Consider the following 24195-nt stretch of genomic DNA (forward strand, 5'->3'; position numbering starts at 1 on the left):
AAAAAACAGATAGTTAATAGATATAATTAACTGCTTTCATAGGCTTCGTTGTTCGTAATTCTAATCGAACCAAAGCCACTCGTTTACATCTTGACGAATTCCTGAAACTGCATGAATATTATCGAAAATATGTGCGAACCTCTCAGATCATTACGAAGAAATATTGGTGGAAATTTCAGAAAAGTTCAAAGCAAGTACTCGTGTTTGTTTTCAATGAATATTTACACCCATTACAGAAAAAAAAAATACAACTTTTTAGCTGACTTTTATATGGAAGTATTGAGATGAATAGTGTGAGTTTGTGTGAATTTCTTTTCTTTTCTTTTTCTTTCTTTTTTTTTTTTTTTCACTTCGATATACGGTGATAAGCGTGGAAAATAATTCAGTCATAAAACGTCGCTAACGTTTTACGGAATTCATGTTATTTTAAAAACCAGTTTCGGGAATCCTCATCGTACATTCCCATTCCCAACGTGTATTCCCAGGTTCTCAATTTTGCACTCAGTTATTAAATAGATGTAATTCATAGGAATTACATCTATTACGATATATATTCATCCCTCCTGTAATATTTATTCTGCTCCGTATAGCAGAATTAAGAAACAAACCATAGTACCTAATTTCCGCACGTCACATATAAGATCATGCGAATAATGAAAATAGCCGCAGTTTTTTCGGAATAATCAAAATTTTCCGGTCGACAGAATCCATCCCAGCCAATTAGTTGTTCAAACCATCTATGATTAGTGTTGGAGTGCATATATGTGTGTAAAACATTGAGCGTGTCGAATCTCATACAAACTTGGAGGACCCAAGGCCGGTCCACTCGGCACGCATTTGGACAGATATTATCTCTAATGATTTGAACAGTCTTCGTTCAGGAAAGTGGCAGTCATCACAGACAAACGTATTATCTGGCGAAGTCATGCATGCCACCCGTAGTTGCAATACAGGATTCCATGAAGGAGAACAGACTTGAATGTCCTTGCCTCCTCCTCTCTTTCCCCCTTGTTTGTGGTAGTGGGGGGGGAGACAAATTGTGTTCAGTGACAGACAACCGCTTTCAGGTGTTCCATTGAAAAACTTAAACGAAGCTGAGACTTCATTCATAGCCTCGACCACAGCAAGTAACAAACTTTCCCACGCCACAGTTTGCAAATAGTAATGGCTCTCGTAAAGAATGAATGGGAGGAAAATACTAGAGCGTTTCCCTGAGTCACGTGTTGCACCATGGAGACCGGGACTACGTCATCAACTGCATTCATTCAATGTACATACCCCTTCGACGTTCCAGAGGTGGGATGTTGTAGAAAATAATTCCATTTCCGATCTACCGGCAGAGGCTAATCCAGTGAATAGGATGAAAACCATGGGAAACTAGTAGATTTCCAGACACAAAAGCCTGTTGCAAGTGTTGCATATCTTGTCGAACGGAAGGGTGTATAGCAAGGGTAAACTTTTGGAAATAATTTGCTCATTATGGCCAACGCCATATGTCGCTTCCTTGTTAGCTCGACTAACAATGTACTTCTATAAGCTTTGTGGTTTTATTAGCGTGAAGATAAAATGGTTGATATACTAAATAGGAAAAAATTTTAATAAACGTTTCTACCACATCATTATAACCTTCCTCGGAAAGAACAAAAAACGCAAAAAAAAATATTAATATTATTTTCAAACAAACCAGACTTTAACTGATAGTGTTTTGTGTTGAGCTTAAATAAAAAGTAACGCTAAATGCTCGATCGGTAACACTTACATTCGAAATAACACTTCTTTGCATTATGCTTAAATTATCTCTCATACAGATTATCTATTTTTATCTCGGTTAAAACTTTATCAATCTTTATTGTTATCCCTCAACTTTATCATTTCATTTATTGACAGTATCTTTTACAGCATCAGCTACTGCCAGCTGGAAATATATAAGTATTCTGTATTCTACAAGAGAACAATTACTTTAACTGCTGATTATTTTAATCAGCCAACACTGCGTACCAATCATTACATTTTAAAAATGGATTCTGTTTGCTTGCACTAATTATCTTTAGCCCTTAAGTTCCCCTAGTACTTCTGTTAACATTAAAGAATGATTTTTAGTTCCTTCCTGTCGATCTTTAATTGGGTAATTTGGAAATATAAGTAGCTTTAAAACAGATTAGATCTGTTTTTTTAAAACATTCCTGTATTCGTTATTCTGTGTGTCAATCCCTTGTTGGATATTCTTGTCATCTGTCTTCGCATTCACACGTAGCAAAATACACCCCAGGAATCTCCACAAGAGACAGGAAGGAATAACGCCATGACGTACGTTAATAAAATGCCCTTTCACGGCTGGCTGAATTACATACATGCATGAATCTCCCCTTTTTTTTCTCTTCCCTCGCCCCCCCCACTTCCACTAGAATACAGATGTTTCTTCCTGTGCCGAAATCAGTGAATTTTAAACTAACTTCTTAGACTTACTTCTTGGAACCTTTCTTATGTCGTAACTTTTGCCTTTTCCTCCTCTAACACTTCTGGATTTTCCACTATGGTCGATCGTTAGCGGTGAGCTTCTGTTGGCCAGTAGTGTCAGGGGAAAAAGAGAGAAGAGAGAGAGGGGGGTCATCAGGCCAGCTTTCTTGGCCATATATCATGTCCGAACTTAAAAAACACAACTCAGCTGTCTATTGTAGGGAGATCTTGGTGTGGCTTGCAGACACGGATGTTCATGTGTGTTTATGTGCACTCCTTACGGCTGCTCGGGCTACCTACCTACCTACACCTGGTCACAGAGGCAGTAGCTGACTGTTGCACGTGCGTGTTCCCACCACCGGTCAGAAAGGAAGTCGTCGTTGGGGCAAGGAAGCGAGTCAAAAAGATCAGTGTGGGCCTTGCCGGCTGTACTAAGTAAGGGGAAAGAAGGAAAAAAAAGAAGTCAACTCCGACAAATCAGTGGGTGCATATTCACACCTGCGCCAGCCACAACACCCCCTGTTATTAAGTTAGCAGGGGGGCATCCGTCCAATTGCTATAGCCATTTGGTAAAAGAGCAAAATGTTGGCCAAAAGATTGACATTCATTTAATAATCGACGCTCAGGTGGTAATGAGTGGTCGGAGTGGTACGAGAAAATAGTCCGTTTAAATAACCCTGTACTTGCGTATATGTGGGATTACATCATCCCAGTAGGCATCTGCTGTAACATCCTGCCATTTGTCTTCCTACAGACTGATTGAGCAATAAAAGTGTTCTTTTCTTTATTGCATCGATGTTAATAGTCTTATGCCGGACAAGAACCAGCAAACTACTACTTAGAAAATGATATAAAAATACCTAAACTTGGACAAGACTTGAAACTGAATCATGGGATGAACGACCTTAAAGTCCATGTTAACGATCTACATCCTCTGACCAAAGATGTTGATCGCTAACGTGAAGTTAGATTCCACTTAATGAAAGTCCATTGAATTTTGCTAGTATTTACGTTACAGAACTATAATCCATAAGAAAGATAACCGAGTGAGGATAAGGAAGTCTTCTCGAAAAATCTCCAAGAGTTAGTAGATCACTTTAATTTTGTAATATCCATCAAAGCTTCTAAAATATTCCCTCTCCCCCCTCGCCCATAGGTGTTTAATGCCTTTATGTGGTTAGGTAGCTTTTAAGAATTAAATATGATGCATTTAAAGCATGTACAGGAAATATTCTGTGGCATGTCATTTTTCAGCACACACACACACACACACACACACACACACACACACACACACACACACACACACACACACACACACACACACATATATATATATGATGAAATGACATCCTCTAGAACTTTGTAGTCATTTTCTGTTCTTCTTGTGATCTAGAATATGAAATGCGTTTTTCACTCTGACATTCGAATAAGAAGGAAAACTAATTTTCATGAAAACGAAAAAAAAATCGAAATTTTTCCCATTACTTGTAATTCAATTAATTATTAATCTTAAACATTAATTTAGTACAATCGTAACGAAAAATGACTGGAAAAAATTTTGCATTCTATCTAGAACATTAAGACCATCAATAAGACAAGTGCTTTTGAACTGAGTTGTCTGAGATGGATATTTTTGGTAGGGTTTTGCTCACAAAAGATCAAGATTCGAATGTCGTCAAGACACGAGAAAATTTTATAAGTTTCTTCGTGTTTTGATTTAAGAAACTTATAAAGCTTCTTTGTAAAAACCTTATAAGTGAGTTTCCATTAAATGTGAGTTAGCCACTTTCATACAGACAGAAAATGGTTTGGTTTTCTTCTCGGTAAACTCGGCTATTTTTTCCTCTAAACACAGACAAACTGGCCACAGAACACATACACACACAATTAATTAGTAGGAATAGTATAATGATATCATTGCTTTAGTTACGTCAATCGCACTTCAGCTAATACTCAACGGATCTAGGGTCAATTGCATGGTCTCCCCTCAAGAAATCAAAACAGTTGCGAATGTTAATTAAATAAGAAAATAAATTCATTATACAGGGTGGTCCATAAGTCATGAAGCATTTGATTTCTTGAGGGGGAGGCAATGCAATTGCCCTTGAATCCATTGAGTTTTAGCTAAAGTGTGGTGTTGTTAAAAAACTTATGCAATTGCTTCACAAAGACGGGCCCTTTCTTCGGCATGTTCCATGACTTATGGGCCCCGTAGTTCTGAGGAAATGTCTATCTACCGCTGTTTTGATGTAACAGGCAATAGTGTAACTGTGATTTTAGATCTCAAGAAAAAACTTTCATTAACTCTTGAGATTGAGAAAATTTTGCTTGAGATCTTCCATGGGCCCACCTAATCTCTCCAGCACTACTGGGTTTCGCGGTATAGTAGTTATGTCTGCTTAACACATCATTTTAAGTGAACATACATTATGGAGTCAGCTCTTCTTAGTTCATGAAAGACAAAAAATGAGAAAAAAATAAATTAACCGGTTTCAGACGATAGTGGAAGGTTTTTTCCTCCCAAAGTTTAGACAAAACACATTATCTTCCACATTAATCATAAAACAAACTGATAATGAAAAAAATATTTTTTGTTGGGTCGATATAGGAGAGGTTGGTGATCAACCTACAGTGCGTTAGTGCCGTATATGGGTAAAATTAAACGATATTGGAGGTGCCGGGGATCGAACCCGGGACCTTTCACATGCAAAGCGAACGCTCTACCACTGAGCTACACCCCCTGCTGATAATGAAACTTCACAAATAGCCAAATCAAAAAGAAATCGGCAGTTGTCACAAAAACTGTAAAATATACAAAAGCTAACATTTAAATGACCAATGATAACATACAAAAGTCTATTCACATGCATCTTTGCGTTACGTTTTATTTGTTTACCGTTGTTGTTGTTGTTTGTATGTAACGTAGAAAACACTGAAGAGGGGAAAAATACATGAATAACACAGAGATTCACTGGCAACATCTCTATAAATAGTGCCATGTTGCGTGGACAGATGACACTTTTCTGTTACACTAACAGATGTGGACTTCACATGACAGAAGCGTCGAAAGAGCAAAGGTCGCTAACGTAGCTCTTGCTTATAACATACGAAAGCGTTGCTCTGCCGGTAGCCATTGTGATAAGGAGACCAGATGAGACCTCATTAGTCCCAGCTGTCACAAGGTCAGCTCGTGCGGCTGTCGACGAACACGTCCGACTGCAGAGCCATCTGGGACCCACAAAGACCTCCTGGGAGTGTTCAGCATCCGTACTATTATAGGTCCTGCTCTTTTACATTAATGCACATCCAGAGATAGACAGATAGGTGAAGAGAGAGAGAGAGGTGTCAAAAATATAGATAAATACAGGAAAATGGAATGAATAAAAAAGGAATGAAATATATCGATGATGATGGATACATTGAGAAAGAGGGAGGAAACAGGTATATATATATATACTTGGACCTCTGAAGCTGCAACATGCAACCATTTGAATGAAGAGTATAAGTTTAAGCCAACATCACTTTAAACACTGAGCATAGAATGTATAACATTACTGATCTGATGGGTGAAGCAGATATGCTTTTCATATTCCCCTTTGTCTTTGAGTGGAGTGTTATTGAGCTTTAAGCTCGCCCTGTGTGTGGAGTGAAATTAGCTGTGATCAGTCTTTTGTGTTTGTAGTATTCTGATTCATTGTAGTCCGAGGCTTGTTTGATCAGCAGGTTTGGATGATTACTTGTCCTGATGAAGAACTTTTCTGCTAGATCATGGAGAAGGGGATCACACTTCCGTAACCTCCGGTTATCACTGAGCGAGATACAAGCTATTGTAATAGTTTATTTTCATATTGATAATTAAAGGTGCATTTACAGTACTCAAGTTTTTTTTGGGGGGGGCGGAGGCATAGGGATAGCCACCTTATCCTTGGGACGGGTACGTCTTAGAAGAGCTAAGGATAGCTCCGTAACAGGCCACTAGGCCTAATACGTGAAGGAAAGAAGAAGAAGTAGTTTTTTTCTGAAAATTTTTAAAACAGAGTAATAATAATCTATATATATATATTTATTATTAAATGTGTTAAATTAATCTTATTTGAAAAATATCTTATATGAAAAAATATTAATCACAGCTGAAAAAAAATAGATTGGAATATTATTCTTGTTAACTTTACTATCTGTGCACCTGGTTTGGAATATTAACAATGCCATTTCAAGTAGCTGGTTTATGTATTCGGTTGCATAATGTTGTTTTTTCTGAAAATGCCGACTTGAAAAATTATACGGATAAGACGATAAAAAAATTATTCAGAAATAATTTTACCAACTGTTAGTTATATAATATACAACGAACATAATACAAAAAAGATAACACTCTGGAATACAAATTACACATCTAAAACAAAATATAAAAAAAAAGTCGAGATGTTTCTACGGGAAACTTGCGCCTCAACGTATTTCTTCCTAGCTTACGGAAGCAGATATTGGAAATTATAATTTAATAAAGTAGCAACTGCGAGGGAGGGAGTAGAGGAAAATGTTATTTTTTCAGGAAATACAGTAAGTATCAGAAACACGAAATTCAATATTACATAACACGACACCTCCGTAACCATAGCAACAGGCTGGAATGTGTGATGGCCACTGATGTTCATACGTGGTTGTAGCTATTGATGATAGTGTGGGGATTGCTAAAATTCTATCAAGTATCCCTTTAAGATACATGAATATACACAGAGGTTCGCTTTCGGTGAACGATCCCACCAACTATTTGTGCAACTGTGACATGCTTCAGTGGAGAAAAAAAAAGGCGATATTAAAATGATGATAACGTTTTAAATAAATCTCACTGCAGTTTTGCAAAAGCAAATCTTTTTCAATAAGCTTTGTTAGTTTGTAAATGACATTTTTACAAAAGAAAGGAGGGAGAATGTATTGCATTCGATTTTATAATTTTCACAGTAGACACAACGTTGTAATTATTGTTTAAAAAAAAGTTCGTTTTAAATTTGGAGAGAGAAAAGAATACAACTTCTTAGACCTCTCCCTTGATTCAGTTCTAAACTTAGAGACCAAATTCTTCCACTTCTTTCATTTCCTCTACTGCTTTCTCCTCTAATCGACTTTCTTTCTTTCTTATGTATTTCCAATGTAGTGAGTTTCCCCTTTCTTTTCAACTTTTACCAATCGTGGTACTAATATAGATTGAACAACTGCTCATGTGTGAGATTATCATAAAAAAGTGTACTAAGCTATATGAATCGTGGATGCACCCATTTTGCTAAAGATTAATTTTAAATGGTTTAAATTTAACATTATAATTTCTTGTTTATGCACTTTCGAAAATGTGTAGAGAATACTATGAGTGGAGCTGGATTAGTTGAAATTACGACCTGAACGAGTAGGTCTATGAGACCAGGATTTTAAGTCAAATAATTATGTGTCCTCCAGTCATTTTGCACATTTAAAAAAAAAAAAAAAAAAAAAAAACTGAGTTTCTAGAAGAAAAAACCTTCCACCTTCATATGAGGCTAATTCAGATTCAGTAAAAAGGTTCTTCCTTGCATTCTAGATTGGATTGTAACGCAGATCTTTCCAGCCGAACAGCAGATGTCGCTATATTCTCATGACTGCTGGATATAAATTTACATTACCACTAGCTTCTTATCAACGATATTCTTCCAAATTATTCTTATATTCACTCCTCCAATATTTCCAACACGGATCGTATATTTCGGTCTTTTAAGAAATTATTAGAGAACCTCCATAGTTCAGTTAGTTTCGACGGAGTCCTGTGGTTGGAAATACGGGGTTTGAATCGCTTTAATGATGCGAAGAACCTTTATCAATCTTACAATCTTAAAATTGTAAGATCCGGTTTGCTGAAAATCCTTGAAAACTCATATAAAGAGAGAATCCAGTACTGTCTTATCCTACCTTAATTGTGGACACTGGTTCTTGGGACCCAGCTATAGTACTAGCACCAGTAGTTAATTGTGAAAGGTCAAAGATACGGACACTCAGGCGTATCATGATTGCTAACCTATAAATTAGAGAATCACTTAAGAAGAAGAATTAATTGCTAACTGTATCCATCAACCTCGATGTTGGAAGACCAACATCGAGGATGATGGATAAAACTTTTCTCACTAAACTTTTCACTCTTTCATTCTGTTTAAGTGACAATGTAAGTCATACTTCGGTCATACTTGAATATTAATTACTTTAAAGTGTTTGTCATTATTAACCAAATATGATTTTGTCATCAATACTGATCACTGTAAGTTTTCTAAAACATTCTTGGTTCATTAATGACGTCAAATAATTTTCTTTGATTTTATTTGGAGTATTTCCTTTAGCTTGAAGCTTATATATACAGTAAATAGAAGCTTATTTATTAGATAAACTTCCAGAAAGTATTGTGAGATTGTAAGATTAAGTATTATGATTAAGTATTGTAAGATTGGATACCGAAAGCAAATTCAAAAAGTTCAAATATATGTAGGGTATTAAATTTTCAATTTTCTACTTGGTGTTTAAGAAATTTTTCCAAGGGCAGGGGGGATTAGTGCAGAGGATAATCAAAGGCATTCTGCTTCTAAGAATTCTATATTCTGACATCGATGCTGCATAAATTTCGCTTCCCGACATTAAATTAAAAAAAAAAAAACATGTTCTAATGCTAATAGTAGAGAAAATGCTTTGAAAAGTTCTAAGGCCAGTTAACAATATCCCAATGCCTCTCTCTCTCTCTGTTCATTTATCCACATTACCAACTTTCAAAATGAAAACCTAACACACCAATCAATCTTGACAAAGTTAAATACGATTATCTCTTTAAATTTTTGAAATCATATAACCTGCATATCAAACAGAAGATGATTCCCTGTAAAGTAGGTTAATTACAACTTATTACGTTATTCGCTAGGTATAAAAGCAAGGCTGTCTCCCCTCTCTCGTAAATATTGTATACAAACCAAGATTACCTCCTTCGAATCATATTCTGCTTCAAGATTCACCTATAGGTGACACATCCATACAATTCCTCTTTAATATATTCTGAAAGCATCTAGAACTGCATCACACATGAAAATAATCAACCCCCTCTTTGCTTAAAACTTATTATTAATCCCAACACTACACCAGTATCTTCTCTTTCCTACAGGAAACCGTGTAGGAACTAGGTAAACATCTAATGAAGAACTTAAAAGTAAGATTAGAATGATATGAAATATAACTGGCAATCATAAAGCCTTTCCAGGACTTGCTAAAGAGGAATGCATCCAAATCACCACTTTATACCACTGATACCCATACCTACTACAAGAAAATATACAACTGTTGATGTCCCAACATATACAGTATGTTGGTACATCATTGCATCCATCCTTTTCTTCGCATTCATCAGTACTATCCAATTTCCGTGACAGTTTCCTACAAGAGAGGCAGCATCGATAGTATTGACTGTAACACAATATCCTGCCAACGGCCAAGAAACCTCCACAAATTCCTATTCATTCATTCAGATGTTTGCATGTTTTACTCATATTTGGAACTCTGAACCACACATATCTAATATGCCCTATAAACAAAATTATTTTCAAATATGCCATGGACCACCTCTACTACCTATAACATACAGCCTAGAAGATTCATGAGATCTGCTGTACAAAGATACTGTCCCTTCATAGCTGCAAAAGCCAATATCTAAAGTTTCCGATTAAAATGCACAAGATTAAATTACCGTTTATCAATCTCATTGATGGACGATTCATCACAATGGAAAACAAAAAAAAATCTAGTAGCTCGATTCATTAAAAGAATGGAATCCAGATTTTGCTTCTACCCAATGGAAACCCAGGGAAAAAAAGTTATCCTTTTCAAAATTAACTCCTGCAGATTTCAGTTTATACAGAAGAATGCATTGATCGTATGTTTCGTATGTATATATATATATCTATTTTTGTGCATATGTATTATCTAATCACAGAAATATATATATTTTTAAATTTATTTAGTCTATTTTGTTATATATATATATATATATATATATATATATATCCTGAATATGCATTTTAACTAATGCAAAATTAAATATACCAATCCTCAAAGGACAAGTGGGTGAAAGCAGCATAAAATCTGGTTCTCAAAGTATTAAAATAAGGAAAAACAATCCAATAAAGGAAAAAGTGATAATAGAAAGAAATTTCTATCACTTTTAATGGAAATATGTATAACTTATATGTTATATGCACATTCTTCAGTAGCTTGGATTGCGAAACCCTCTAATTTCCCTAATTATCGACAATATACGGAACTGAAACATCTGTTTCCTTCACCTGGATAAAGAACTGCGTCCAGGATGGACACGTGTTACCTCGCAGCTACGGAAACTAATGGCCACACTCAGACAGCTGTGGGTGTTCGGGGTCACCCATCAAAACCACGAGGAATGCGATTTGGAGACTAATAACGTAAAACGGTTGAATAACTAAGAGGTACTTTAACGCCAATCTCGTTAAGGATCTTTGAGGTGTAGTGGCTCACCTTGAAGTTTTCTGTATACATATCAGTACCCTCATTGTTTCTCTCTCATTCTTTCTTAATGAGGTGGTGGGGGCACATGAAAGGTAATCTGGGTTTTCTTTTGACTGGTTCTTAGAGCGATTAAGAAGTCAAACAGGGAATAAAAATGAATGCCAGATATTCTATACAGGTTATACGAACCGACATCTAACAATAGCGAAGGCGTTATCAGTTCACTAGCTTATAGCTAGTCAAAAAAAAAAAAAAAAAAAGATAAAAAAATAGCCAAAATAGTAAAATAAAAATTCTAAAATGGTAGAATGTGAAATAATTTACTCTCTGCATGAAGTGTTAAATGTTGCTAGTTTTTTCCTTCTTCCATACTTCGACACGTAATGATGTCATTTGATGAATAACTACATGATTCTTCCATAATTGGCAAACCCATACTTTCGTATGTTTTAAGGTTTATTTATTTACGAATACTTTGACGTTATGTCGTCATATACTATAATAAAGAAAAGGTATATTAATTTATATCTTTAATATACAGTATATATAAATTAAAGGTGCCAAGAAATTATATTCTTGGTTTCATCCCTTATCCAAGTGTAGGCAAGCAAAGTTTACGCGTTGCTTTCTGTAATTGGTATGACTTCTGCATTACTTCAACGCTGGTATTCCTTCTGGGTCTGGCTCCCACTGAAGAAACCTCAATATAGGTCGAAACCGGTCTGGGTGGTGGCTCTACTCATATTGCATAGCATTACACACACACCCAAAAGGATGTGGGATTTGCATTATGAGATCCTAAGGCGATTGATGTGAAGTCATTAGTCCTAGTCATGAAGATACTTCACGCGCAGACTTTGTTTGCTTACACTTGGATAAAGGATTAAACCAATATTATAATTTCTTAGCATCTTTAATTTATCATATAACCAAGCGAAGAAACTTTCAACATATTTTTTTCTTAATTTTGAAAATTAATTTTTTAGTTGGAAGATGAATTTCACTGTCCGGTGTAAGAATATCGTTCAGCTTATTGTAAGTTTGAATTGGCTTGAAAAAAAAAAAAAAAAAAGTTTCATTTTGAATTCTAAAGCAAGATTTCCTGGTCATCCAAAAAGTAGATACATATTAGTAAATATGTATCTATGAAAAGAGAGCGTTTCCGATTTTATTTATTTATTTATTATCAATATGAACTGCACTATAAGAAAGCGGAAGATAATCTCTGCTCATCAGGGAGAGGAAATGATTCTGTCATTCCTTAGGAATTAATGCTTGGCACATTCCAGAAGACGGAAGCAATGCGCATTGAGTGATGCAATCACTCGGGAAATATCCTGCAGATATTATCGTTGCTTTAAACGCACAGCGAAGCGACCTCTCGGTGTTCGCTGTGCATAGATAACGCATTCAGTCATCGAACGCTCACAGGGATAGAAAGAAAGAAGCAGTTAAATAGACGCATCGTTAGTTTCTTTTCTCCGTTTCCAGTGCGTGTGGGTCATTACGCCATCTGTAGCGATCAGAGGTCAGCCTTCCGCAGGAGTTCTGTTTACTATGAAGACATTGTACTACTTCCTTATTCTCCGAGGGGGGGAGGGGCCTAAGGCGTTTCTTTGAACTTCGTCCGCTACCCCTTTCGTGCTCGCACACCTGTCCCTAAGAATACACCACACTCGGTTGTCAAAGGAGACCCTTTGGTGTCTTCGCACACTTCCTCGTAGCATTTTTCCAGTTTTGCCACCAAACTTCCGGTCCATCTGTTGTCCACTCTAACTTCGTGCCACAGCGTTATATGCGTGGCGGAGTAGGGGTCAGTAAATATAAGCTCCATACGTACAGCAGATGGGGAGGTCAACACGTCGTTGACCTTTTGTTAACACCGGAGACCTTTTTTTCTTTTCTTTTTTACTTTGTATCCAGTTCTTCCTCTTTTCTTACTTTCTTCTGATTCCTTCATTCACCTCTCGCTCTCTTTCTCGCAAACACACATTCACTCTCTGTGCCCTTCTCTCCTTCACTTTATCGTTTACTTTACTCTTTCTATCATTCCCTTCCTCCTTCAACTTAGTAATGCATTTTACATATGCGAATTGCCTTACAGAGATTGTAAAGTACATTGTCGTCTTGATATATCATATTCTTCCTAATCATACGATTAATATTACTATTACCTTCCTTTATTATGTATTAGTTTTTTTCGAATAGCGAATAACAATGAGTGACATGAAAATATCATCTGTAACAGGATCGAGGAACATTATTTCTGTTCCACAAATGGAAAAGATTTAAAATAATAGCGGGAAAAAGTACATTGCTACGACGTAGAGTTTTTCTTGAAGGGAATGTAGTATGTAATATAACAGGTTTTTTTTTTTTTTCTTTCAGACTGGATTCCTGGCGAAGTATAAAAATCATATAGCCCTCTATATCAGTACAAATGACACCCTCAACGAAGAAACTGAAGTCCAAACAGTTAATAATCGAAATGAAGAAGAATAGAAAGCTTGATTTTCATATCCAACTGTTCGTTATTCATTCTGACCTGATACGAGATAATCACAGGGATTCTACCTATTCATTTAAGAGTATAAAAACTGTTTAAAACATAGTGTAGAACTATTTCAAGAATTTTTTTAGACGAATGAACCTTTTTAATAAGGACTGACCACATTTGAATAGAAAAGGTCAACAACGTTAGTCAGTATGATATGTGCCTCTGCTGCGAAACTAAGGTAGGTAGGGAATGCTAGTATGATAGATAGAGGGGGAAATAATCATAGTGAACCGTTGTAAAGGAGTGCTGATGTTAGAGGACAATTACTTGGCAAAGCATACTTCAGAATTAAGTACCTGACTCTGGTCAATCTGGAATTTCATTCTTAACATGTTCATTGCCAATCACGCGATGCGAGTTCTCACCAAACGGCCGATCACGCGTTATCGCGTTGACGTCGCTAACTAAATAAAAAAATTAAAAAAAATTTGGCCACCACACGAAATTCCAATTTTCAGCTTGGCAATGAACGATACGCGTGATGCGAGTTCTCACCAAACGGCCGATCACGCGTTATCGCGTTGACGTCGCTAACTAAATAAAAAATAAAAAAAAAATTTGGCCACCACACGAAATTCCAATTTTCAGCTTGGCAATGAAAGTGTTAAATAAACAGACGATGGTTTCTTTGATGTTTACAGGGATTGTGTGAGGCTTGCAAATAGCTTTGGCTTGAGATGTTTTGAATTATATAAGCCAAAGCGACTAAAGTCACGATGCCAGCGTATTATGTTTATTAACTGCGTGTGTTCTTCTGACCGGCTTGCCTGTTTTGTGGAAAATGAAAAACTAGAGTTACCGGTTACATATAGCTTTAAACAGGAATTTCTTAACTTCATACAAAAGCTAGAATTATAATTAATAAATATCACAAATTTAAGTTAATGGTCAGTAGCACGAATCCAGATATATTAATAAATCTAACGGAGACGGATGGTGTGGTCCTGGTGTTATGAATAAACACAAAACTATATTTATGTTATAGAAATTATTATGATAGCTCAAATAATTTTATGCCAATAATAATATCATAATGGTATAAAAGACATTACATACCTCATAGTGATTACCAATTTATGATTCGTGTTTTGAGTAACGATGATTTTTATCACCTGAGGTGAAAGCTTGATTAACATAGGTCGAAAGTAGTTGCAAACTATGCTTAGTATTCTGATCACAGTTCTCACTTGTCCAACTCTTGTCACAAGGAGGAGATAAATGCCGGGAATATCATAACATTGCTCATGAATGTTAATATTCATCTATGCATAAATGTTCTTGGTTAAGATTGATGTAAAGAAATACGGAAGCAACTCGTGGAAAGTTAGAGCAAGCATATATGATCAGTATTCTCAGTATATCTTAATAAAAGTCATCTCCTTCTCTAGAAGACATTTAGGAAATTTGTAGCTGTATTTAGTTATTGTTAATTTTACGGTACAGTTCTCCGTTAATTTTATTTATTTAAATTTGTATTGCACAATTTTTTTCGCGTAAAAAAACTACTAATGGCATTTTCCTCTTTTGAACAGAAGAGTTGGCCAGTTTTAATTTTGCGTGAGCTTTTGATAAGAGAATCATTTCAAAAACTCGGCACACTGCTGTACTCCTGTTGTTAAATAAATTTTTTTAACAAAGCACATTTACAGGCTTTCTATATAATCTATTTTCTTCCTTATCGCTACCCTGAACGTTTAGGTAAGCCTTGTATTCCTGTCAGCAAACCTCTTTAGTTGATGTGCTTGATAATTCGGGATAAGTCACTTCAGAAGAAACCTCGTCAATGGTAGTTTCCAAGAAGTTTTTTTTTTTTTTTTGGAAAAGATCAGATACTTCATCGGAAACGTTTGTCCTTGTGTTGTCGTGCAAAATGAGAACTCCGACTACGAACATGTTAGGTCTTTTTTTGGGCACAAAATGTTCACAAACCTCCTTTAGTATGCTTCTCTCACTCATTCGATCATGGAAGTACTCTCTGTCGTTTTCACTTTGTTCTTATTGTCTGCCATTATTAACTTAATCTTTGAATACTGAACCTTTTAGTTCTTTTAACGAAGAGATTTTAGATGTTTTCACTGTGAGGACTGACTTTTCAGTTGTGGTTCAAAAATCTCGTATTCATCTTTCGTCTATGGCATCATTTCTGTTCATGAGGTATTCGTCTTAGTCTTATAACGATGCATCAGTTCTGCAAATCGTCGTGTGATCTGCTTGCTCGTCTTTTATTAGCTGCTATGAGATCCACTTGACCACAGATTTTCTCGGAAAACACATGTGGTTGAGATGGTTGCTTCATTTGCAATTTCGCCATTCCAGTAGGTTGTTGACGATAACTCCTAATATGTCATTCGTAAGTGTCGATGGCCCATTTCTTGGCTCGTCTTCAATGCTTGTTGGACCTTCAAAGAAGCTAGAGAATGTCCACCGTGACAGTGTGCTGCACTTCAGTGCACTATCCGCATAAACTTCACGTAAAGCACTGTGAATCTTAGTGTTTTGTTTTGTTTTTCCCGACCTAATCAATTGTGATGTTCGATCTGGTAGTCATTGCGCAATATCCGACCTGAGTCAGATTCTGAAGTCTTATTAACACAAGAAACAGATAACAAGCACACAATAATTTTACTAACAGTGTAGCTTATAAACTTACAACTGACGTGATGATCAAAACTATTACATCATTCCACTTATTAAAAGCACAGAAAATTAATTATTGTTATGTAATCCAATAAACAACTCATAAATACGTAGCTGTTTGTTGTCACAGACAAAGGACCTTCTTTTTTCGGATGTCGTTCCATTGGTGATAAATGATGTCTCATGTTTTCTTTTAAGAAAGAGGGAGTAGGGATTAAAAAGATTGAGATGTACTTCTCGAAATTTACGACTTTCAGGAAATATATTAAGAATCTTTCAGACATTTTCTTCAAACGTGTGTGTGTGTGTATTTGCACCTAAAATACAAATAATAGAAATACTGCCAAACAGAGTTCAAAGGTGCAATAACGTTAGTGGTATCCAAGAGTTCAGAGTGCTCTTAGGCTTAATTTTTCCTTTCAAGAATGTTGATATCTGTTAGATTTTATCTAGAAGATCACCTCTGTGTGTGAGAACAAATTAAAAAGAAAGCCACATCTTTCTTCGCACGTGACATCCCTGCTTAAACGACGCATTTTACACTGTAGGAGGTGGTTTTCGCCTTACAGGAAACTGCATGACTGCAATTGCCTCATTTGGATGTTATGTAAAGTCACTGAACTTGTAAGAATGGTATTCATCTATCCGGAAATTATGTAGTTATCATTGAAAAACTAAGTGCCTTTCACCTGGAAGCAATCGGTAATATGTTTATCTTGAAGTTTAAATCATCATCATCATAATAATAATAATAATAAGATTAAGATTTACAAGATTTACATTAATAAGATTTACAAGCAAATAACCAAAGTTATTTGCTTGTAAATCTTTAAATGTAATTTCAATCATTAATTAAAGGTCTAGTTTTATTTTAATATAACATATTTCATTTTAATATAGAAAAAAAAAGAACTTCAATGAAAAATTAGCAGTGTCGGTAGTCAAAATTCAGTATTACCATAGGGGGCGCTTCATTCGTTTGTGAATCGACAGTGATGAGTTATCGAAAAAGCGTAATCATTATGGCCACTCCAAAATACTCAAATTATAGAAATATAATGGTTCTAATTTTTATGTGCAGAAAAGAAAACAATAGTTATTCGGAAAATAGGAAAAAAGAATACATGTCCATTTTTGCAAAAAATAATATATGTCCGAAAAAGTATTTTTCGGTTTAAGGTTATATTTAGAGTTGTTTGAGTCTTACTAGATTTTTTCTTAAAATAAGAGATAAATTAAAATAAAATATTTTGTAGACTATAATATGTAATAAGAAAATTAAGTTATCTAATTACTATTAAGAATTATTTGAACTTTTTTTTGAAATATTTATATTTCAATAATTTTTTTAAAAATATTATTTATCTATTTATTTTAACTAGTGAAATGTACAGGAAAGAGTACACAAACATATCGAGGCTTACCCTTAGTTGACAGTTGCAGGAAGTCTACAATATTTCCACAAGGCTTCCTTCGATTTGTCTGTCTCTGCGTCAAATCTTTTTTACAATAAACAACGGCACTGTTTCTTCTTTGGGACATTCAGCGTTTAACATATGGAAGAGGATTCCGCTGGAAAATTGGTGGACCACAACTATTTACTGTCAGCAAAGATGAGACATTTTAAACCATGAGCGCATTTCTTGTTGTTGTCACAACATTTTTTTTTTTTCATGTTTCCTCAGAACAGTTTCTTCATGTCAGATGCCACGAAGAAACTTCTGAAGTTTCTTCATGGCATCTGACACATGCTTATCTCCACTGTGCTTAAAATACCTATAAGATTGATCTCACGATAACACAAAGAAAACAAATCACACAGATCTTTCAATTCTTGTTCTCCATAGTCCATGGTAATATCATCCAGCCAATACTCAGGTAAAACTACTTTCATTATTCCTGAGTACTTTGTGTCCTTATCTGTCATGCATCGACTTGTCAAATTTGTGATTATACTCGCATAAAGTTGTCCTTTATTTATTTCCATTGTGTTCTTCCTACCCCCAAATAATTTCAAGGGAACTCCTTTTGAATTGTTTTGCTTCTATAGCTTTCTGAACTTCCCTCCAGTAAATACCTCCTCTCTCTCTCTCTCTTTGTTACCTTTAAATACTTCTCTTGTTCTGTGCAGGAGTTGGTTTGCTCTAGGTAATGTTACAGTTTGTTTTCGCAAAGATTCTGAGAGGTATCTCAGATAACGCATCCATCATTATTCCTAAACTGTTTATGAAGTACGTTTCTTCAGGTTTACCGGCTAACCCTTGAAATGTTGCTCTTTCTTTACTATTTCGATTTCCATCAAGCTGCATGTGTAAAGAAACTGTGAAATGGTGCATAGTTATTCCCAATAGGATTCACAGCCCGAAAACTTGACGCAATCCAACGAGTTGACAACATCTTTCCCACTTTGGTGAGACTGCAGAGCAACTGTTCTACACATTTCCTTAGTTCATGTAAGTTCTTTGGAGACATACTAAAAGTTAAATATACCTTATCAAGAAACATCACAAAATGATTTATTGGCGTAATATCTTTCATTGAATCGTGCACAGCAAGTTCTAATGATTTATACAGCCATGTTAAAATTGTTGGAAAATCTTCTTTCATCAGTGTTGTCTTAAATTATCTTATTTGCCCATGTTAAGTTAAATGTGTAATGAATAAAAACAAAAATGCCAAATTTGCTTAGTTGGAGTTATTACTGATAAAGCCAGTAGACCAATAATGCCGAATCAATATTCGCTTAAGGTCATACTTTCATTCTCACTTATGGCGAAAGGCCTCACTACCACCATTTGTTCAAGCTTAAATTTTGTCACTGAATGGAAGTTATCTTGTAATGTCTTAAAATAAGAGATCTTTATAGGAAAAAAAAATAATATACATAAAATGAGACAAAAACTGTCAGCTTTGGTAAATTAAAATCCCTAATGCATTGTGCATATGATTTTATTTTTAATTTTTACACCCCTCATAATAGATTCGTATGTAATTAATTATTATTAACGTAATAACAATTCAACTAATAAGATGATCAGCCAACGTTATTAAAAATGTAAAATTTTCTTTTATTTTTTTCTTGTTTTATTTGTCGTGTGTGTGTTGAATGCCGCACTCTTTGTTTCTTAATTTTCTTCCGGTCTGTTTTAAATTAAATAATTGTTTTGTGATTATTTATTTCGCACGAGTAGTTTAAAGCCTTACTTTATTATTTTATTCTTGTAGGATTCCCCCCCCCCCAGTTCCTCTACCTCCCCTTAGGACTATTGAGCCCTCCTAATGAGGGATTAAGTACTATATCCATTGACTGTAGACTGTGTATTCACGGGTCCGGTTTGCCTGCTTGCGGGATGAAAAACCCTAGGATAAACTGGGGGAAAAACCCTACTGCCCGCGTTCAAGACCGGCTAACTTGGCTATGGCTGAGAAAGATCCTTAAGCTCCTCACGTCGTCGACGGAACCACGCGGACTGCTTTATGATATCAGTGTTTAATAAATGTCAACAATATGTTAAAATATAATTAAAAAGTCCAATGAGTTTTGCTGCCGTTCTGCTTTTATATGCCTACTTTGAGTCATCGTAATCCTCCCCCCCCCCCAGCCTTTTTTTTTTTTTTAAATCTGCTATTCTGATCCGTGTGCATATTTATGCCAATAACGATTGAAAACAGTATATGGTTCTGTTTTAATACTACAGTTCTGCACAAAAACCGTAGTATTTAAAAAAGTACTAGTAGTACTTCTTCATTAAAGTACAACGTAAGTTTCACTCCTTTATGTGATCTTCTAATATTTTTCAGATAATTTATTCAAACTTCATCAATATGCATTGCAAGCCTTTCATTGGAATAATTTATATTCATGCGTATATTGCATTTTATAACGAATTCGGGTAGTTCCTGTGAAATAAACTTGGACAGATAAAGGAATTTTTTTTTCTTTTTTGCAGATTATTTAATAAGCTAGTGGCATACTTCATGGGGGAATTTTTTTCGGCGGAGATCATACCATTTCCACTAGCATAATTTTAAAAATAAATCAAATGGGTGCAAATTATTGTTTTGTTTAGGAATACTCACATTTATAAGGAATAATAAATGCAACGGTTAAAGCTGTTATATTATAGCTAATCATTAGATACTGTAATATTACAAACCTTCAGGGAATTATTAGTTCCTGGAATTTTATTTTAGAAGTAGGATTTGAAAATCTCATAGCTTTTAATCATTTGCATCTGGTTTCATAGATCATCAGAGTTGTAAAGCTACAATCAATTGCATAAAAACAGCGATCCCATTTGGAACTCCTGAAGAATCCTTTGTTATTAAGCATTTTAAAATAACTTTCTTTGCAAATACCTTGCATTAGTGAAGAAATATTTCGTCGTAGGATTTAATTACCAAAACCGTGTGAATTTGTATAATACTAACTATATTTGAAGAATTATACTAACTATAGAGTATAATTCTTCAAAACAAACCCAAGTTGATGCAACTTCGAGAGCAGAACAGCACTTGCGAGAATTTCTCATATATAGGTGATAGGAATTTTTCATCCAATAAAAGAAACAAACCAACTGCAGCACACACTCGAAATTCACAGGTATCATGCACTATCTCAGTGATTTTCAAACCTTTTGGTCTCAGGACCTCTTTGCACTCTTAAAAATTACTGACCCTCCCCCCAAGAGCTTTTGTTTATGTGAGTTAGACTATCGATATTGACCGCGTTAAAAATTAAAACAGTGAAAATTTTAAAACATTTATTTATTAATTCACTTAAAAATAACAATAGTAAGTCCATTACATGTTAGCATAAATAACAATTTTTTTTTTTTAAAAAGTAACTATATTTTCAAATACGTCTTAGTATTCTTAGAAAATTTGGATTTAGATTAGTTCGCGAGGTCAAAATTTAGATTTTGACCTCGCTGATCCCCCCCACTGAATTAGTCTCAGTTACCCCAAGGGTTCGTTACACTAGCCTATAGCGTTAGTTGTCTCTCCCGTCAATTTTAAACAACCTACTCTAAAATAACCATTAGTTTGTTAAACTTTATTCTGCAAGGTAATATCCTAATACTAAATACTAAATCCATTATCCTGTGATGGCACGTCACTGGGTAGTTTATGAGTCATCTTAGCAAAATTATCAGGAATATGTTTCCAAGCTAATCCTTCCATTTTAGAAGTTCAATTTCTACCATTCTTTTTTGAACGAACAGCAAAACTTTTCGTTAAACTTGCAAAATTATATTAGCATGACAAAGATTGTGCTAAATATTAATTAATAAGTGTTGTTCTATGAAATGATATAATATAATTAATTTATAATTATTTTAAACATATCGTTCTTCTCTTCAAACTAAAAATTTAGCTTCATATTTAAAATTCCTTCAACTTACAAATGCCACATTTCTATCGCACCTGTACAGATAGACGGATTTGTGAAAGCAAAAAAATTTTTTTTAAATATTTATTCTAAATGTAAATTAATAAATGGTGTATTATGAAATGCACTTTAAAATAAAATATTTCAAAAGATAAACATTATATTTAAAAACATTCGAATTAATATTAATTGTGTAATAATTCTTTTTAATATAAATAAATACTTTAATCATATCTACTGAAGAGTGCATCTACTAGTACTACTCAAAATTTCGTTTCCAGTAAGGAATGTTATTAGGTTCACGGTAGCGCATGTTTTATGCTGAATCAGTGTTTTAAAAAATGCTTGTAATAAGAATTCCTTTTAGTCCAATCACCCAAACGGAAAGTGGGATTTCCCAACTAATGTCTTCCTTGTGTAATCTCACATTCTTAAGCAATTTTCGCACTAGGTATTAGACGCCAGATGAGACACGTGGAGAATTATTTTTACATTCTCCTATCTGAATCCTTCCGTTATTCCAAGAAATATTTGTTAATCTCAATTTTTCAACGGAGGGTTCAGTTCTTTTATTATTCATGAAAAATACTAATAACAATCATTATGTATTTATGTGCGTAATAATTAGTGGACTCCTAACTCGTCAATCACAGGTCAGTATAAATCTTATTTTTATTTTATTTATATATTTTGTTTGTTTTTACTCCATAACTGATTTACATGATTGCATTCATTACCCAATATTTTCTTTGTTTTTACTCCATAACTGATTTACATGATTGCATTCATTACCCAATATTTTGTTTGTTTTTACTCCATAACTGATTTACATGATTGCATTCATTACCCAATAGAAATTAATTTTGACTGGTCGTCGTCTAATCGGTGCTTGCCGATGTCGACTTACCGGCTTTGTCCAGATGGTTTGTAATCCTTTTTCGAGTGAAAAGTTTCAAAATAATGGGTGAGTAACATCTCTGCACTATCAACAGAAGACTGTTTCTATGGTTCGTATCCCTAGTGTGTGTGCATGAATGTTTGTGGTCATCTTTATAGTAGACAATTTTCATTACCTGTGTCACAGATAAAGACACAAATCAGTATAGCCTACCCCCAATAACATAATGAAAACGCTGGACCCGAGTTCAGTTTATTACTCTATTCAAGATTATTTGCCATGATTTCGTTGGATATCTCAAGTATCCTATTCCTAGATCTCGTAATTAAAATAAAATAAAAATAAAAAGCTAGTACACGGGATGAACAGTTTCTCTTCCTCTCTCCCCCTGATTAAGGATCAGTGTACATTCCATTACATCCCTAAATGATGTGGTAAATATGTCGAAAACACAGCATTGTTTATACGCAATTTTTTTGGCGTTACTGTAACCAAAAAAGTTCTAGTCTATAATTTGAGGGTCAAATGTCTTAAAAGAATTATCTCCCTCCTCAAGAAAAAAATAACTTCGATTAATGAAAGATTCTTAAGGGCATCCATACAACCAGTCATCCTGGTGTTCTCCAATTAGTGAATAAACAGTAGGGAACTCCATTGTCATTTGTGTACAAATGCATACTTCCAACTGTGTAGCTTGGCTGCATGTACATTGTTAATTGCTTGCAGTGGTGTAGCTAGAGCTTTTGTCACCGGGACGATCCCTGAGTTTGCCGCTCCTCTCAATACACACCAAAAATACTATACTATACTACAAAAAAGTCAAAACGACGTATAGGGAAATAAATTAAAGCACTATGTTTATTTTTGAAGTAAAACTTTAATTTCAACATCCTAAAATGTTATTTTTCTTGCTTTTCTGTTAGCAAAATCATCGATGACATTGTCGAAGTCTATTTCATAGTAATGTAGGTAATACTTAATCAATTTTATTTATTTTTATTTAGAAAACAGAAAAACTCCTCTCACAACTAGCAACACTTACAGCAATTGTGAGGAATTATTATTACAATAGTTGGAACTGAGTTCTCGACATTTTAGAATTATTAACTGCAAAAGTTCAAAAAGCCACTCAGGGCCCCCCCCCCCTTCTAGCTACGCCTCTGATTGCTTGCAATAACTACTTGATTGTTTCTCAATTTTTGTTTTTACAAACTCGAAAGCAATTTCGCATCAGTAATAGATAAATTTTCCAAGACTTCATCAATGGGAGTAGTTTTGTCGTAGCCTAAAATCAGTAATGCTGTACGCAAATTTTGACCGAATTTCTTTAAGTTAGTACAACATCGCTGGCTTTAAACTTTTTGAAGTTATTAGCAAATGTTCCAGGAAGTAATTTGGTAATGATGAAGTGAAGCCACATCTCCTGTCCTCACCTATCCTCTCTTTGTTTTTCCAATAAAGCATACCGTATACCGTACCTTCTATTCAAGTCACCTAATATAAAGTAGACAATTTCGTTCGCTTTCCAAGTAGTAGCTATTTCAGAAAGATATCCGTAAATTTTAGAATTCCTTGATAAGCTAGTGCAAAAAATTTCTTGAAACTTATTTTTAAAAAATTCATTTTAATCATTTGGTTCTATTTTTATTGTTATCTCCTGTCCTCACCTATCCTCTCTTTGTCTTTCCAATAAAGCATACCGTATACCGTACCTTC

General features: G+C 34.8%; 1 non-coding gene across 1 annotated transcript; it reads right to left on the reverse strand.

Annotated features, from left to right (window-relative positions):
• Positions 1 to 5129: 5129 nt before the first annotated feature.
• On the reverse strand, positions 5130 to 5201 carry TRNAA-UGC (transfer RNA alanine (anticodon UGC)). Its single transcript has one exon. It is a non-coding gene; the product is annotated as a tRNA-Ala (tRNA).
• Between the last annotated feature and the right edge of the window lie 18994 nt (positions 5202 to 24195).

Source organism: Typopeltis vanoorti, chromosome 4, assembly GCF_054136105.1.
Source record: "Typopeltis vanoorti isolate ZY-2024b chromosome 4, IOZ_Tvanoo_1.0, whole genome shotgun sequence".
Classification (NCBI taxonomy): Eukaryota; Metazoa; Arthropoda; class Arachnida; order Uropygi; family Thelyphonidae; genus Typopeltis; species Typopeltis vanoorti.